Raw genomic sequence first — 17370 nt, 5'->3', positions numbered from 1 at the left:
TTTGTAGTTGCTATGTATCTGTCAATTTCCATTTTTTCTTGCAAGTATTTCACAATGGAATTTATAAAAAAAATAGCCTAGATGCACAGTGTGTGTTCCAGAAAGGAGCACACAATTCAAACTCTAAAACACTAAAATAGTCAACATTATTTCACACACTTTTCATATTTTCATTATACTACTGGAATACCTGCAGTGAATCTTTACTTGCACTTTCTACTTGGAATGTTGAATGATGCCCACAGCTGATGCCCATGTAAGATTGCTCTGTGAATTGGGAAATTCTTTGATGTCTAATTCACTATGAAGACAATTATACTGTCCATAGCTAACTTCTTCTCTGCGTTGGGTTGATATTTATACTCAACATAGGCCTAATTAATATAAAGCAGTATATCTTGATGCAAATAGTATTAACACGGTTTGAATTATGCCTTTGTTAAATAGTTGCAATGGTGCAGATATGCTAATCAAGTTGCTAAACTTTTATTTAAGGCAGATCCAGAGGGATCAGAAAATCGCATAGAAACTCTGCAGACAGCTGAAAATGCTAACTTTAGCTAATCTGAATTCCCACCCATTTTCAACTATACAAGTTTTTTTACTTGCTACATAAATTCAACTAAAAATTCATTTTCTTAGCCCTTCACAGTCTTGAGCTCTAAAGCATTTTTTGTATAGTAATATACACTCGTGTTTGTCTCAACTTAGTGATTTCTCTAGCTGCTATTTAAACTATTCTTTTATAATACATATATGTATTCCTCCAAAAGCTCTCTTTAATGTCTAATTTTAGCTGCTGCATGGTCTAATCAGAGAGGGAAAATATTTTTACCCTATTTTAATGGACAGTATCCGGTAATGAATTCCTCTATTTTTTTCCTTGGCACAGATACCCTATAAACTTTCAATTACTTACCTTCTGAATGTTTGAGTTTGCCATTTAAACAAGATACTTTCAATGTATATTACAACATGATCTTTTTACATTGTTGCCTACATCTTATGTAAAATTTTAACACTCATAGTAGAACTCATTGCTGGATTCTGAACTCTGGAAGTTCAATAGCAAGAGATAAATACTTAGCAGCTGATTTGATCAACTTGGAGGAAAAAATATTTATCACAGATTTGGATAAAATTTGGTTTTAATCTGAGGTTCCTTTGACAGTCATACTTGTGTTCTGCTATAATCATAGCATGTTGCACGTATTTTTCTGTGGAGAAAATATAGAGAGAGAGTAGGGGGAGGGGAGGGGGAGCGGGAACAACAGTTTTCGCAAGACAAGGTGAATTTATTTACTTACACTTTTGAAGGCCGTCTGCCTCACAAGATAGAAATATCAGAGGAGCACTCGGTAAAAAGAGATTCAAGACGAGTATGCAAGACAGCTTCTATTCTTGTAAAAATGAGAAACAAGATTACTTCCTATTTCTATGTAAGAGAGAGTGATAACATCAGGGAGATAAATAAAAATTAGGTTGAGATAGTATATGAAGCATATATTTAATATGATACTTGAAAACTTTTGTCTTGGTGTATCAGAGAATTATGACATAACTAGTGCTTTCAACGTCTTGCTCTCTTCTTTGCAGAAGCCATAGTTCCAGCATAGTCTGTAAAACTTTTTTTTTGTGGTAATGAGTAGATAATGTATTGAGGATCACAGTCTGAGGTGCTCTGGACTAAAGATCTTTTTTTATAGTGTCTGTGACTGCAAGGAGATGAGGTTAACTCAGATCTATCAATCACATTTCCGATGAGCTTTCAATTACTGACCTCAGTTTTTAACCTATGGTACCAGATATTGAACAGGAAAATATTCATTTTAAACACTTGAGATGAAGCAGATACTGTTCTAGATCAAATATGACATGGTATGCCATTGAAACATATTTGTGAAGCAGCAGGCTGATATTCAGGTGCTAAATACACAAGTCTGATGTCCCATTTAAATTCATATCAGTTCACATTACTTTGTCCATGTGAGAATACTAGCAAAGTTAATCTACTGAACATTTATCATGCTTCACTGACTACCTGGTTTTCCCTTACATTTACATAACTTAACATATTTCTGAGAGTGACTGAAACTTCTAATCACTTGAAAGGGAGAGACCAATGATATTTTTAAAATTGCTCATGAAAAATGTAAGACATGACAGGTAGAGCAAAGATAAAAAGGTGAACATTTTGCTGGTTTGTCTCCCCCTCTTTTATATTATTGGTTTTAAATTTATGCAGTACAATAAGAGAAGATAAAAACATCTTTTTGCCGCTCTTTTAAAACTTAGGAGACTGTGCTAGGGTGCTTTTTTTTTTTTTTTTTTTTTTTTAATTTTCTAAATGAGTTCTAGAAGTCAGAGTACAAAAACAACTGTAAGCACGAAATTGCATATCAGATTGTTTTAGTTTCCTGAAACCCAGGTAAAATAGAGATTTTACACCTATAATTCAGAACTCCCAGATGTATTCCCTAAAAGCTGGATTTAACTTTATGTGCAACACATTGATAGACATATGTCTCAGTTTTCTATAATCTATTCTGTAAAATGATAATTGATCATTGGTCCATAAAATTATAGATTGTCTCCATCCAGAATTTTACCTTGCTCAGAAAGTGGAGAATAGAAAAGGAATCTTCACTATTTTTGGACTGTGACCCATCCATGAACATAAATATATAAATGCAAACATAAAAATTTATTCTATATGAGATTTGGTGGTGAGGGCATAATTTAGTATTTTAACTTTTGCTTTAAATAGAACTTCATGTATCATCTAGGTGAGTAGGACATCTGCTGAGAAGATTCAAATTTTAGCCTTAACCACTATTGTCACAGAGTAAGTAGAATTCAGAAAAAGAAACTGAGAAGCAGCTACATCAGAACTTTTCATAAGACAATGATTAGAATGTTTTCATAAAAATCACTGTATGATTGCGTATTCAAAATTAGACACAGATGATACATGAGATTCTCTAAAATAATCTGCTCACTGAGTATAATAGGGAATTACTATCAATTTTTCCACTGCATTTTTAGTAGACCTGCTCTCAAAGAGAACACAGCCTAGTACACTTCTTCAGAAGTATGTACATACCTGCAGAATTATTTAGATGCAATTGAAAGTCTGTTTGTCTTATTTTTCAAAATACTACTACTTTTTTTGTATAAAAGCTTATATGGCAGGATGTACCACATGATTATCTCTTACCATGATCTATGTGTCAGAGTTCAGTACCAATTATGTACAGATAACAGCAGTTCAAACTGCAAGACTGTAAAAAAGACTCTCAGAGTTTTTACAGAAGGATAAAATTAGTATTTAATAGTATGCCAGCACATTGCATTGTATAATAGTGTGTTGATACGCTGAGGAAAAACAGTATTCTCTGAAAGCTGATACAGTACTACAAGTGGCAAGTTCAAGTACTATTCTATTAATGTGTAGTTCTAGTAATTCTATTAATTGATTGTGCTATTAGCTGGTAATTAGTTATTTCTGAGTATTCAAATGACATACATGTGATATTACAAATAAATGTAGCCTACATATATTGCATTGTGTCTTGTGAGATATTCAATTAATAAACTATTTTTTTTTCACACTGTTCTAAACTGATTTAAATTAAAAATCACTAATCTCAATAGATTCAGCTCCCCAAATAAGATGAAATCCGCTCTCCTAAAGTATAGTATTTACCCTTCACTATTCTTCCTCACTCTCCTCAGGAAACCTACCTTTTGAAGCTGACTACGCTCAAGGCTGCTGATGATTATCACTGGGCTGGTCAGCTCTTTGCCATTCTGGTGGATCCTGTATCTGCCTTAAAGAAGGTCCTGTTGTCAAAGAAAAACAAATTCCTGTCAACAACATCAGTTATGCAAACAGATGCTCAAGCCTTTCATAGGTAGGATTGAGGAGACACCACACTTTCCCCCTTCCCTTCTCCCCTACCCACGTGTTTGCACTTCACTTACATTCATGCTTTAAATGCTCAAGACCTTCTGATATTGAATCTATTGCCTACGTGAAAAAGCATAAGAAGCAGTATTCTGAGATCTGGACAAGCAACATACCAGAGTGACGTCCTCAGAAAGCATCAAACTTCCTGACAAGAGGTCAGGTCAGTGGATAGGGGCCTCTGAGTCCCACAACAGGGAGTCACCCACTGTTAAAACTTTCCACTTCCTGGTACTATCATGGGACTCAAGCACAGCCACCTCAGGTGCCTCTTTAAACACTGCTTTATGCTTTGCTGCTACCACGACATTGAGCTTATTCTGTAGTTGCAGATCTTTGGGTGGAGAAGAAGCTGTCCTCCTGGTGCTAAAAGTCACAAGCTCCCAGCCCTCATCAGAACAGGAGACTTTATTTGCCACTCTGTGAGGATACTTTCTGCCCTCACCTCTAGTGGCATCTTTACGGGACCTTGAAGGTCAGGCTCATTTTCCTCTCCCTTTATGCCGTGCCGTCTTCTTTCCTCTTCCTGCAGCTTCTGGCACTGTTGGCAGACTCAGCACTTGCTGGCACACACCTCCCAGCTTTGCTAGCCCCAACTCAGTGAAAGGCACTGGGTGGTCCCATCCTCCCCCCAGCATAGTCATGCTGGGCCGGAGGTGGTTGATGCAAATATATTTACTCATTTCTGTTATCTAGTGAGCAAAGCCAACAGAAACTTTTTTGTATGTTCTATGGTATAATACTGATTCTATATTTCTGAAGTGCTTCGTGGGAATACAGTCATTACACTTACATTTTCTAAGCTGACTCTTCAAGAAAACAACTTGTTCAAGTGCTGCTTAAAATAAAATATTCCACAGCGGGAAAACAGACAAGTTTGAAGTATTTCATTTGGAAGTAACTCTTTTTCTTCCTTAAGTTTTTAAATATTTAACCCTGATTTGTATCCAGCCAACATTTTAAACTTCTGAAACCTCTGAAGAAAACATTCTACCTCTTGGGCTTGTCTATCTTTTTTAAAAATAGCAAATTAATAAGTTACTACATATATATATATATGAACACAGAAATGTACACATCATATTTCTAGTTAAGACCAAAGACATTCTCAGGAATGAGAAGTCTGTTTACACACAATCAAGCACATAAAAGCACTAATAATCTAATATGTAAATAGAAGAGATTGATTGATAGTGCTGCATGAGCTCATTCATTTTCATTCTCACTAAATGTTGATGACAACAAGCTGTGGGGTGCAGTTGACGCACCAGAGTGATGGGATGCCATCCTAGACAGGCTTGAGCAGGGGGCCCAGGTGAACATCATGAGGCTGAACAAGTCCAAGTGCAAGGTCTTGCACCTGAGTCGGGGCAACCTCTCCTATCAACACAAGTTGGGGGATGAAAGGATTGACCACAGCCTTGCAGAAAAAGACCTGAGGGTACTGGTGGATTGGCAGCTGGACACGAGCCAGCAATGAGCCCTCACAGTCCAGAAAGCCAACTGTATACTGGGATGCATCCAAAGAAGCATGACCAGCAGTTTGATGGAAGTTATCCTGCCCCTCTACTCTGCACTGGTGAGGTCTCACCAGACGTACTGCATCCAGATGTGGAGTCCTCAGTACAGGAGAGATGTGGACCTGTTCAAATGCATCCAGAGGAGGGCCACAAAAATTATCCAAGGGAATGAACACTTCTCCTATGAGGACAGGCTGAGAGAGCTGGGGCTGTTCAGCCTGGAGAAGAGAAGGCTCCAAGGTGACTTGGTAGCAGCCTTTCAGTATTTAAAGGGGAGCTACGGGAAAGAAGGGAACAGACTCTTAAGCAGGGTCTGTGGTGATAGGACAAGGGGAAATGGTTTAAGACTTAAAGAGAGTAGATTTAGGTTGGATACAAGGAAAAAGTCTTTTACAGTGAGGGTGGTGAGGCACTTGAACATGTTGCCCAGAGATGCGGATACCCTGTCCCTGGAGACATTCAAGGACAGGTTTGACTGGGCTCTGAGCACCTGATCTAGCTGTGGATGTCCCTGTTCATTGTAGGGGAGTTGGACTAGATGACCTTTATAGGTCCCTTCCATCTCTAAGGATTCTGGTTCTATGAAAAGAAAATAGCCTCAGTGACTACAGTTAACAGGAAATGGGGACCCTTCTCTGATGTTATATATACCTTAGTAGCCTGTAATCTCCTCAGTAAGAAGATGCCATCATATAAACTAGACAAAAAAAAAAAAAAGTATATGTCTTCAGCAGCTCAGCAATCACACTACATTTCTGTATTTTCTCCTAGTGCACCATTACTCTCTACTCTCATCAGCATTGCACATCTTTTTTTATGTTGAGAAGAGCACTAAAGGTAGTAGCAAAGAAGTGGTTAGATTGTTTTGTACAAGTCAAAGATTTCCTGCTCTTAGATTTGTTATTGGACTTTGTTGGTTCAGTTAGATGATGAGGTTTTACGGAAGTCTGTAATATAGACTTTGAAACATAGAAAACACATTGGATAAATTCAGGAGCAGTGTAAGGTGGTTAACATCCACAAAGACTAATGTAGCCAGAAAAGGAAAGAACTTTGCAATGTCTAACAGTCATATAAACCTAGGACAATTATAGGTTTATATGTCCATGACATTGTTATGTCATGTTATGTATGCAACCTGTTACAGCACCTCACCAGTCTTATAGTGAAGAATTTCTTCCTTAAATCTAATCAAAATCTGCTGTTTTTCAGCTGAAAACCATTTCCTTCTGCCCTATCACTGCATACTCTAGTAAAAAGTCCTTCACCAGCTTTCTTGTTGGCTCCCCTTAGGTACTGGAAGGAGAATATAAGGTGTCCCCAGAGCCTTCTCTTCTCCAGGCTGAACAAACCCAGCTCTCTACACCTGTCTTAAGAGGAAAGGTGCTCCAGCCCTGTTGTATATTCTCAATAGCCCAGTTGTTATAGCATTCATGTCTATTGCTTTGGACTAGAGTGAATGTTTAGCCTTCTCAGAAGACAAATTATTAACAAATAAGTTTTGCAAATGTCTTTGAGTCTCATCAGGTGAAAGTACTTTTTTTTGTTTGAATATTTTGTTATTCTTTGAATGAAATGTTCAAAGTGCCAATCACGCTCTGTAACATTCCTTTTGAATGGATTTCTCAGTTCCAAAAAGGAAGGTGTTTTTTTTTTCCTTTTCCCCTTTCTTTTCCTTTCCATTTCCTTTTATTCTTTCCCTTTCCCTTCCCCATTCCCTTATCCTTTATTTATTTATTTATTTATTAAGTGTAGATGGAATAACTGTAAGAATATTACATCTAGAAATGCAGAAATGTACCACTGGACCAAGTAAGGCAAACACAGCTCTTATTAAGCAGATCATTTTTTTCAGTCTTTTGCTATCTGACCAGGAGTCAATGAAAAAGTCTTTGTCAGAAACTTAAATATTTTACCATCATTAGATTGAATAGCTTTACTCTAAAACAAAAGAACTTTAAAAATGAAACCAGCATTTAAAGAAAGCCTCACAGTGCTTTTTTTTTTTTTTTTTCAAATCAGAATAATTCTCTTCAGAGTATTGAATGTTTAGAGGCTTCCTATTTTCTTCTGCCTATTATACTACTTTGATCTCATTCCACAAATAATGCTGAGTTCTGACACAGTTAAATTAGGTCACAAGTTCTCCAAGAGCGTTGCCTTTTAATTTCATATCATTTGAATGTTAAGCTCAGCCTACCCTCATATAGATGATGGATTGACATTAGAGAAATGCTCAAGTCAGCTATTTTATGAATGAAGGATTACCTTTCTCCTTCTGTGATCATTAAAGAAAGTATGCATGCAGTATTACATTTGAACTTTTAATACCCATATAAATGGTAACAAAATTATTACAGTAATAAAGTGTTACCAGTTTGATTTTAACTTTTAAATTATTATCAGACCACAAATGGATATAGACTATCCATTACCAGGCTTGAGCTTAAATATGAGATGTTGCAAAAGACATCTATAATAACTGCCAATAAGAGCCAAAATAAACATCTAAATTATGAATTTAATTAAGGAAAATAGATAGATGCCTTCATAGGCATTAATAGGGAAGTCATGCCTTGCCTTAGGTAGGTGCTGGGGACAGGGTTGCCCTAATAGAACTGCTAACAAAAGAGTTAGCTCATGAATTTCCATTATGGTATGACTCCTTACAGCCTACATATTCCTTCAGAATTTGGTTCAATATATTTACAGTCAGACAAATCAGCAAACTTGCTAGCTTCTTCTCAGAAAAGAGTCTAAAATTTCAGGATGGTTTTCTAATGATATGATATGCTCCATCACCCACAACAGGAAGGTAAAACATTGCTACTGTAGAGCTATTTTCACTCCGTGCTCAACAGTCACTCCCAGGAAAAAGTATATAAAATATATGGTGTTTTACACCCTACGTAAATTTCTATGCAGAGTATTTTTATATTATATATTAATTTTGTAACCTATGCTCTGTAGTCAAGTTAATAAGGTATTATTTATTTCTTGTAGGTAATTTATTTTATGTAGGAATATTCATAACACGCTTCTAATATGTTTTGTTAGTATATGACTTGGAATTTACCTCTAGATATTAGTCAAATATTGATCAAAGAAGCTTTCTCCTGTTGTTTAACATCTGTGTATAGTCCACTTCAGTTAAGTGGGAATATTCACAAGGACAATAAAAAATCTATCTTTACATAGAATTGAAGCAATATTCCTTTACAGACCTTTTGTAAATATCTTATTGCTGGGTAAAATATCTTATTTTGCAGTTCTCTGACAAAGAAGTAAATGCAACTCATACATTATCAATCTACATTTGACCTATAAAATATGTTCATAATATTTTTTAAAAAATAATCTTTCTGCAATGGCAAAATATACAGTAGATTATCTTCAGTCACAAAATTTTTTATGAAAAACAAATAAGAACATACCTAATACTTATTATGACATTACAATAATTGAAAAGGATAAATACTGGAATTATTTTAGAACCTGCTTAAGTTAGAGTTTGAGTTGAAAAATGCTTTCCCTTTTTTATTTATTTATTCTTAACAATTTTAATATCATATTTAAGTGGTTGAAATGAGGGGCCCTGTGCCACTGCTGGTTTAGTGTCCAAGCCACATATAATTTACAAAAATATGGGTTTGAGGTGAAAATAACTTGCTTGTCCTACTGAATCCGTATCATGTTGTAAGCTGCTAGCATTCACCTCCAGGCTTTAATTCAAAAGAGTAAGTCTTTTTCTTTCTTTCTTTTTTTCAGTTTAAGAACATGTGAAGTACAGGGTTTTGAGTAAATGGTCCCTAAAATGTTCTTTTAATAGCTTCTTGAGGAAGAATAGCATGGCCTTTCAGTCAAGGATACCTCTAATTGTGTTGGATTTACTTGACATTTTCCTAGGATATTAGGATGTGATGAGAAAACTGAATTTGACAATAAAGTGAAGTTTTTGACATTCTCTTGGTCTCTAGTGAAGTTAGAATAGTGCTATTAAAGAACTGGTACCTCCCAGGATGCAGCAATTACTTTTCTCAATATTTTTTCTTTGTTGAATAAGATGCAGATATTATTCTCATCTAAGGGTTCTAGCAACCAGACTGTTCCATTTTAATGTAGTGAAGAATTTAAAGTAATACAAACTAGACAATGGGAAGATGAGTCATTTCTGAGTCACTGAAGCAAATGAATAGAATTAATGTTGAAATTATGCCCCAAAGAGAATAATCAGGTTACATTTGAACAAGCACCTGTTGCACACTGTAGTTTCCAGTAAAAATATGCAATTTATACTCTGTTCTAAATTGTTCAGTCTACTTTAAAGTTGTAGGTTGCAGTACTAATATAAAAAGAGAAGCTCCTTTCACTAATTGGCTTCTGAGTCATTCTGTGGCATACAAACACAGATTTAAGACAGAAGTTACTGTGAAGACAGTTCAGGTCAATCCAAATTCTTCAAATTTGGACCTGTGCACATTAGCTTCCCTGGGACTATTTGTGTTGCGGAGTTATTTAGATATGCCTAATAAATTAAGGTCTTTGTTTATCACTGAGTGCCAGCTATTTTGGACTTCAGTAAACAAGTATTTCATCTGGGAATTCTGTCATGCAGTGTCTTGTTATTGCTTCCAAGAATGCTCATGATAAAGGAACAGGTGAAATCTAAGAATATCGTAATTTGAGTTAACCATTAACCTTTCCAGAGCTTGAAAAACAAAACAAAACAAAACAAAACAAAACACCCCACAATCCCATTTATACTTTCCTCCACATTGCAATTTTAAATGTTGGTACTTATCTTCAGATGATTTAACCAAAATCCTAAGGGAAATGACTGTGGTAATATGTCAGTAGGATGTACAATGGCAATGGTGATTCTCCTGAGATCAGACAATTGTGGTTTAATCCAACAGGCAGCTCAGCACCATACAGCTATTCACTCACTACCCCCTTCCCATTTAGATGAAGGAGAGAACTGGAAAAAAAAAAATTAGAACTCATAGATGGAGGAAAAAAAAAACAACAACTATCTGCCAAGATAGAAAGGGAGAGAGAAATAATAGTGATAATAATAATAATGTATGAATTTACACAGCAAGTGATGCACAACGCAGTTGCTCACCACGCACTGACCAATGCCGAGCCAGTTCCTGAGCTTCCCCCCAGACAACTCTACAATCCATTTTCTAGTTTTTGCGTAATGTCATATTATAAGGAATATCCCTTTTGCCACTTGTCCTTGTTTTATCACCTCTCAGCTTCTTTTGCACTCCTAGACCCATCTCTAGCAGGGCAGCAAAAGATGCTGAAACACCCTTGGCTCTGCACAGCACTGCTCAACAACTAAAACACTGCTGTGTTATCAACACTCTTTTTCTCCTAAAGCCAAAATGTAGCCATATACAAGATAATATGAAGAAAATCAACACTAAATGAGCTGAAACCAGGACAATGACTTAATGTGGTCCTGCCAGATAAGAAAAGAAATGAACATTCCTGTATCATCATAGATATTTTTTCTAGAGCCAAGATTTTTCAAATTCAGAAATGTATCTATCACACAAAAAAAAATTGCTCACGTTACATGGAAAATAAAAATCTTCCAGGAAAAAAAAACAAACAATAAAAAAGGCAAGTAATGCAAGAGAAATGGGAAATAAATCTGGAAAAAACTATCAAAATAACTAGAAATAAAAAAAAAAGGCAATTTAACATCCTTACAATTTCAGTGAAGGCTAGTGCAAAATCCCTCGTACGTTTTATTTTTCCAATTGTTTCATTTCTACTGCTTTTTTACCATTATTCCTCATTGTTTTGGAGTGTGAAGTGAACAACTGCATAACTAAATGTAGATGTTTACATCTGACATTACCATTTATATAACTTAGCAAATAATGCGGAGACATGAGAACAAAGAAGGCTGTAAATAATTTCATTCCTTAAAGTAGATATCTGAATAGATCAAATGCACAATCTCTGCTATATACATATACAAGGAAGGTATTTATCTATTTATTATATTTTCTAAAAATTTCTGAAAACATACGTTTTTAAACAAAAGCAGAGCAAAATGCAAACTTCGCCAACATATTTGATTGCATGAGAAGTTTTTTAATTCCAAAAATAAATCTTCTTATAGAATTGAACCATAGAATCCTTAAAGTTGGAAGAGACCTTTAAAGGATACTGGTGGGAAGGTTCAACATCTGCTGCCATACCACCAACACCAGTCTCTGACATCCTGCGCCAACATCATAAAATAGGAGGCATTACTTTTGGAGCAGCCCTCATATTTAAATTCAGCAGCAGCTTGTCTATCATTGCCCGTTACTTCATCAAAGCATTTTTTTTCTAGGAATAGCCACAGTGTGCCAAACACCCTGTCACGGGATTGTCTAAGGATCTGCGTCCGTGACAAGGGGGTACAGGCCCAAAAGAAAAAAAACGAGAAAGGAGGAAGGAAAGAAAAAAAAAAATCGCCGGCGATAAGAGCCAGCCCCCGGGCGGTCCAGCGGCTAAAGCGGCAGAGAAGCCGCGGAGCCGCAACCTGGGAAGAGGGGGACCCGTAGACGGATCTAACACAAAAACAGCGGCACCGATCTGAGGAGGAACAACTAATTTTACTAAATATATCAAAATGAGGCTAGTAGAATTATGATAGAGGGTTTACAGGCTGAAAATCTTACACAGTAAAATGCAGGAGGACCACGTGCTTTCTCCGCCAGGCTGGGAAGAACAGACCCCGCGCCTCCCACGTGGCTTCCCCACCCCCTCTCCCGCAAAGACCCCTGGGGAGTGCACCTCCTCCCCTCCCCCTCAGAGGGCCACACCAAAAAAGGCAGTTTACAGTAACCGGGGAATTAACTCTTTAACTGCCCGTACCTTACATGATGTAATGATGTGGAATACCGACAACAAAAAATCACAAAACCATAACACACCCACAGTACCTACATGTAAATGCAAAGGATTTAAGCATGTTGATGAGTCATCTACAGTGGCGACTTTGTCTACTTATATTTGTATGGCGCCTGCAATAGTTCTAGAAACAGTATGTTTATTATCAAATCTCTGTGATCTAAATATTTTCAAAGAAACCTCCAAGACATCTCTTAAATTCAACTTTTACAAGCTTTCCGCAATAACTTGTATTTTCTCATGCATGTATTACACATATATGATAATTTCTCTGTTATCTTTTTTGTACTTACATGTTATTACTTTTTATGTACTTTAAATTTTGGGTATCAGAGGCAAATTTCAGTTCCATATTTATCTTGTGAATGGCACAATAAATCCTTGAAACACAGAGGTATTGTACAAATGTTCTACAAATATAAATAACAAATAAAATACAGACCAATACAATCAAGAGCAATGTTGACTAATTTTCCATCAATGAGACTACTCTGCAAGAGACAGCACAGAGACAGTAGTTCAGGTTACATGGCATTTTCCCAAATCTGAAAAGACTGTTTAACTGATCTATCAGCACCACCAATGCCTTTAGTCTATAGTTGTATTTTCATTAGTTTCGTTCTTTGCTGGGGTACCGTCACGGTTTCACTTTGATAGACAGCTAAGTTCTACCATATTGCTCTCTCACAACCCTCCTAAAGGAACAGGGGGAGAAACAAGCTTAATGGATTTAGACAAGGACAGGGAAATTGCTCACCAGTTACCATCACATGCAAAATTGACTCAGCCTAGGCACACTAATGAATTTGCCTATTGCCTACTGCTAGTAAGAGACTAGAGCAGTCAGAAAACTAAAAACAAATTTAAAACATCTTTCCACAGTCCACACTCTTCTACATCCTTCCTGAGGCAGTGTAGGGGAATGAGGAATGGGGGCTGCAGACAGCCCATAGTGCTCCATCTCTGCCACCCCTCCTTGACTGTTCTGCCCCTACTGCACCTCGGTCCCTCCCAAAACGCTGTCCTTGCAGAACTGATTGCCGTGGGCTTCCCACGGGCTGCAGCTCTCCCAGCACTGCCCCAACAGGTCTCTACTGTGATGTCCATCCATTGGGCACTGCCCCACATGAGTCCCCATGGGAAGCAGCTCCCCCAGCCCTCCTGCCCCACCGCTGCCCCTCTTCACAGGCTGTAGCTCCGGCCCAGGCCGCTTCTGTGGGGATTATTTTATGAAAATATGTGTGAGCAGGTTGTAAAGTCTGTTTTGAAAAGATAAACAGTAGATCATCTTGCAGGCTGATTTTACACAACTGTGTAGAATATTCAATGAATTTTCTACCTTTTTAAGAATATGTGAAGATATTCTTAGAGATAGATTTTGCCAATAAGTAAAACCATAGTATATTTTGTTTTCCAGGAGACAGAAATATATGGAGTACTCAAAAAAGACACGTACTATTCCTGATCAACTGTTGATACTGTTCCTTCTAGTAAGAAAGTTATCACTGTTTTCTTTTATTTATCTTCTCATAATTCAGAGACTGCAGGCTGAATTTTCTTCCCAGAAGAAATAAGAATTCAGGCTCAAGGAAGGAACTGTAGTTTTGACTAAGATATAGACATTGCTTAATCCAAATCTCTCATAACATGTTGTAATAGGCGGTTGCGAGGGTACGAGATGTAACGAGAAAGGCCCCCTCCCCGAAAGAACAAGGACTAGTTGACCAAAGAATGTACCCGTGACGCAGGGAAAATGGCAAACTAAGATGATCCGATAAGCTACCTTTTGATATGTCAGTAGATGGAAAATACTGCTTCATGCTTCACTGCTGCATGCTTCAGCAAAGATATCCAATCAGCATTAAGGGAGTAAGCTTTAGATGGCAATAGTGGATAACAAGTATTATAAAAGTAGTGCTACACCTTTGAATTAAAAAAAAAGCTTTTCTTGCTGCTATTGTGTGTGTGTGTGAGTGTGTTTTCAAGTGGTGCCGAAACCTGGGAACATGTGTGTGTGCTTTCAAGTGGTGCAGAAACCCGGGAATGTGTGAGTGTGCTTTCAAGTGGTGCCGAAACCCGGGAACGTGTGTGTGTGCTTTCAATAACAGAAGCTATTTCAGATATTTTTTGTGTGTGTAAATATTGTCACAGATGGATAAAACTGTTTGATTAGGAAGAGACCCTTAAGGGTCACCCAGTCTGACTCCCCTGCAATGAACAGGGGCATCCAGAGCTAGATCATGTAGCTCAGAGTACCAACCAGCCTGGCCTTCAGTGTCTCCAAGGAGAGGTGTCCACCACCTCTCTGGGCAGCCTGTTCCAGTGCCTCACCATCTTTATTGTAAGATTTTTTTTCCTTATATCAAAAACTCCCTTCTTTAGTTTGAAACCATTTCCTCTTGTCCTATTACAACAGACCCTGCTAAAGAATCAGTTCCGTTCTTTCTTACAGACCACCCTTTAGATACTGAAAGGCCACTCTCAGGTCTCCTCAGAGCCTTCTCTTCTCCAGGCTGAACAGCCTTAGCTCTCTCAGACTGTCCTCACAGGGCAGGTCTTCCATCCTTTTGATCATTTTTGTGGTCCTCTTCTGAACACACTGCAGAGGGTCTATGTCTCTCCTGTACTGAGGACTCCACATCTGGACGCAGTACTCCAGTTGAGATCTCATCAGCGCAGAGCAGAGAGGCAGAATCACCTGTCTTGATCTGTTGGCCATGCTTCTTTTGATGCAGCCCAGGATATGGTTAGTTATCTGGGCTGTGAGGGCACATTACTGGCTCATGTCCAGCTTGACCACCACTATTCCCAAGTCTTTTCATCAGGGCTGTGCTCTATCCTTTTATCAACCAACTTGTATTTATAGCGGAGGTTGCCTTAACCTAGGTGCAAGACCTTGCACTTGGATTTGTTGAACCTTATATGTCAAACCTGGCCACACTGCTCACTGTATAGGTCTCTCTGGATGGTGTCCCATCCCTCAGGCATGTCAACTACATCATATAGCTTGGTGTCTTCTACTTCTACAAACTTGCCGAAAGTGCACTTGATCCCACTTTCAATGTCATTGATGAAAATACTAAAAGAATTGTTGATCTCAGCATCAGCACCTGAGAGACACCACTTGTTACCCATCCAGACATTGAGCCATTTATCACCACTCTTTGTGTACACTCTCACAACCAATTCCTCGTCCATTGAACAGTCCACCCATCAAATCTGTATCTTTCCAGTTTGGAGACAAAGGTGTTATAACCTCCATTGTGGTAAGATACATAACCCTTACTCTGGACTTTCACAAAGCTAAATTCATAGCTTTATTCATTAATAATCTACTACTATGTTCTAAGAAGAACATAGTATCATCTGCTATGCATCTTTACAGTATTCTCTAATCAAGAAGTTGTGTACAGCAGTATGGTCTCATCCAAATCTTCTCCACATTAAAAAAAATTGTCTCAGACTGTCTTCATATAACAGATGCCACATGTTCTGATCATCCGATGGTTCTCTGCTAGGTTCTCTCTAAATTTTCAATAGTTTTTGTACTGGAAAGCCCAAAGCCAAAGACAGTACTCCAGATGTGGTCTCAAAATTGCAGAGGAGGATCACACCTCTGGACTGCTGTCTAGTCTTGTGCTACCTCAGCCCAGGATGCTATTGGCTATCTTTGTTGACAAGAAGCTCGCTTGCTGTCCACTATGACCACTGCAATTTTTTTTTTCAGGGCTGCTTCCAAGTCAGCTAGCCCCAGTTTATGTATGGGTTTATCTCATCCCAAGATCAAGAATCATAGGATCACAGAATCACAGAATCACAGAATCATAGAATCATAGAATCATAGAATCATAGAATCATAGAATTAGCTAGGTTGGAAAAGACCTACAAGATCATCCAGTCCAACCATCCACCTACCACCAATAACCCCACTAAACCACGTCTCTCAACACTTTCACAAAGCTCAATTCATAGCTTTATTCATTAATAATCTACTACTATGTTCTAGGAAGAACCAGACCCCTCACCGTCTTCGTCACCCTCCTCTGAACATGCTCCAGGGCCTCAATGTCTTTCTTGCAGTGAGGGGCCCAAAACTGGACACAGTACTCGAGGTGCAGCCTCACCAGTGCTGAGTACAGAGGGACAATTACTTCCCTACTCCTGCTGGCAACACTATTTCTGATACAAGCCAGGATGCCATTGGCCTTCTTCTCATTGGCCACCTGGGCACACTGCTGGCTCATGCTCAGCTGAGCGTTGACCAATACCCCCCGGGTCCGTTTCCTCTACAAAATCTTCCAGCCACTCTGCCCCAAGCCTGTAATGCTGCCTGGGGTTGTTGTGGCCAAAGTGCAGGACCCAACACTTGGCCTTGTTGAACCTCATCCCATTGGCTTCAGCCCAGAGATCCAGCCTGTCCAGATCTCTCTGTAGGGCCTCTCTACCCCCAGGCAGATTGACACTTCCTGCCAGCTTGGTGTCGTCTGCAAACTTACTGAGGGTGCTCTCAATGCCCTCATCCAGGTCATCAATAAAGATATTGAAAAAGACAGGCCCCAGCATTGACCCCTGGGGAACACCACTTGTGACAGCCAGCTGGATTTAACTCCATTCACCACCACTCTCTGGGCCCGGCCCTCCAGCCAGCTCCTTACCCAGCAAAGAGTGTACCTGTCCAAGCCACGGGCTGCCAGCTTCTCCAGGAGAATACTGTGGGAGACAGTGTTGAAGGCTTTGCTGAAGTCTAGGTAGACCACATCAACAGCCTTTCCCTCATCCACCAGATGGGTCACTCGGTCATAGAAGGAGATCAGGTTGGTCAAGCAGGATCTGCCCTTCACAAATCCATGCAGGCTGGGCCTGATCCCCCGGTTGTCCTGCAAATGCCGTGTGATCTCCTTCAGGACAATCTACTCCATAACCTTCCCTGGCACCGAGGTCAGGCTGACAGGCCTGTAGTTC

At 38.6% G+C, this 17370-nt stretch overlaps 1 long non-coding RNA gene across 1 annotated transcript; it reads right to left on the bottom strand.

Moving 5' to 3' along the window:
• LOC110392783 lies at positions 1176–12213 on the bottom strand. Its single transcript, XR_002434620.1, has 3 exons — positions 12177–12213; positions 3745–3843; positions 1176–1395 (listed from the first exon to the last, which is right to left on the bottom strand). It is a non-coding gene; the product is annotated as an uncharacterized LOC110392783 (long non-coding RNA).

Source organism: Numida meleagris, chromosome 1, assembly GCF_002078875.1.
Source record: "Numida meleagris isolate 19003 breed g44 Domestic line chromosome 1, NumMel1.0, whole genome shotgun sequence".
Lineage (NCBI taxonomy): Eukaryota > Metazoa > Chordata > Aves > Galliformes > Numididae > Numida > Numida meleagris.
Note: the sequence above shows the minus strand (reverse complement) of the source record. Positions and strands in the feature narration are given on the sequence as shown.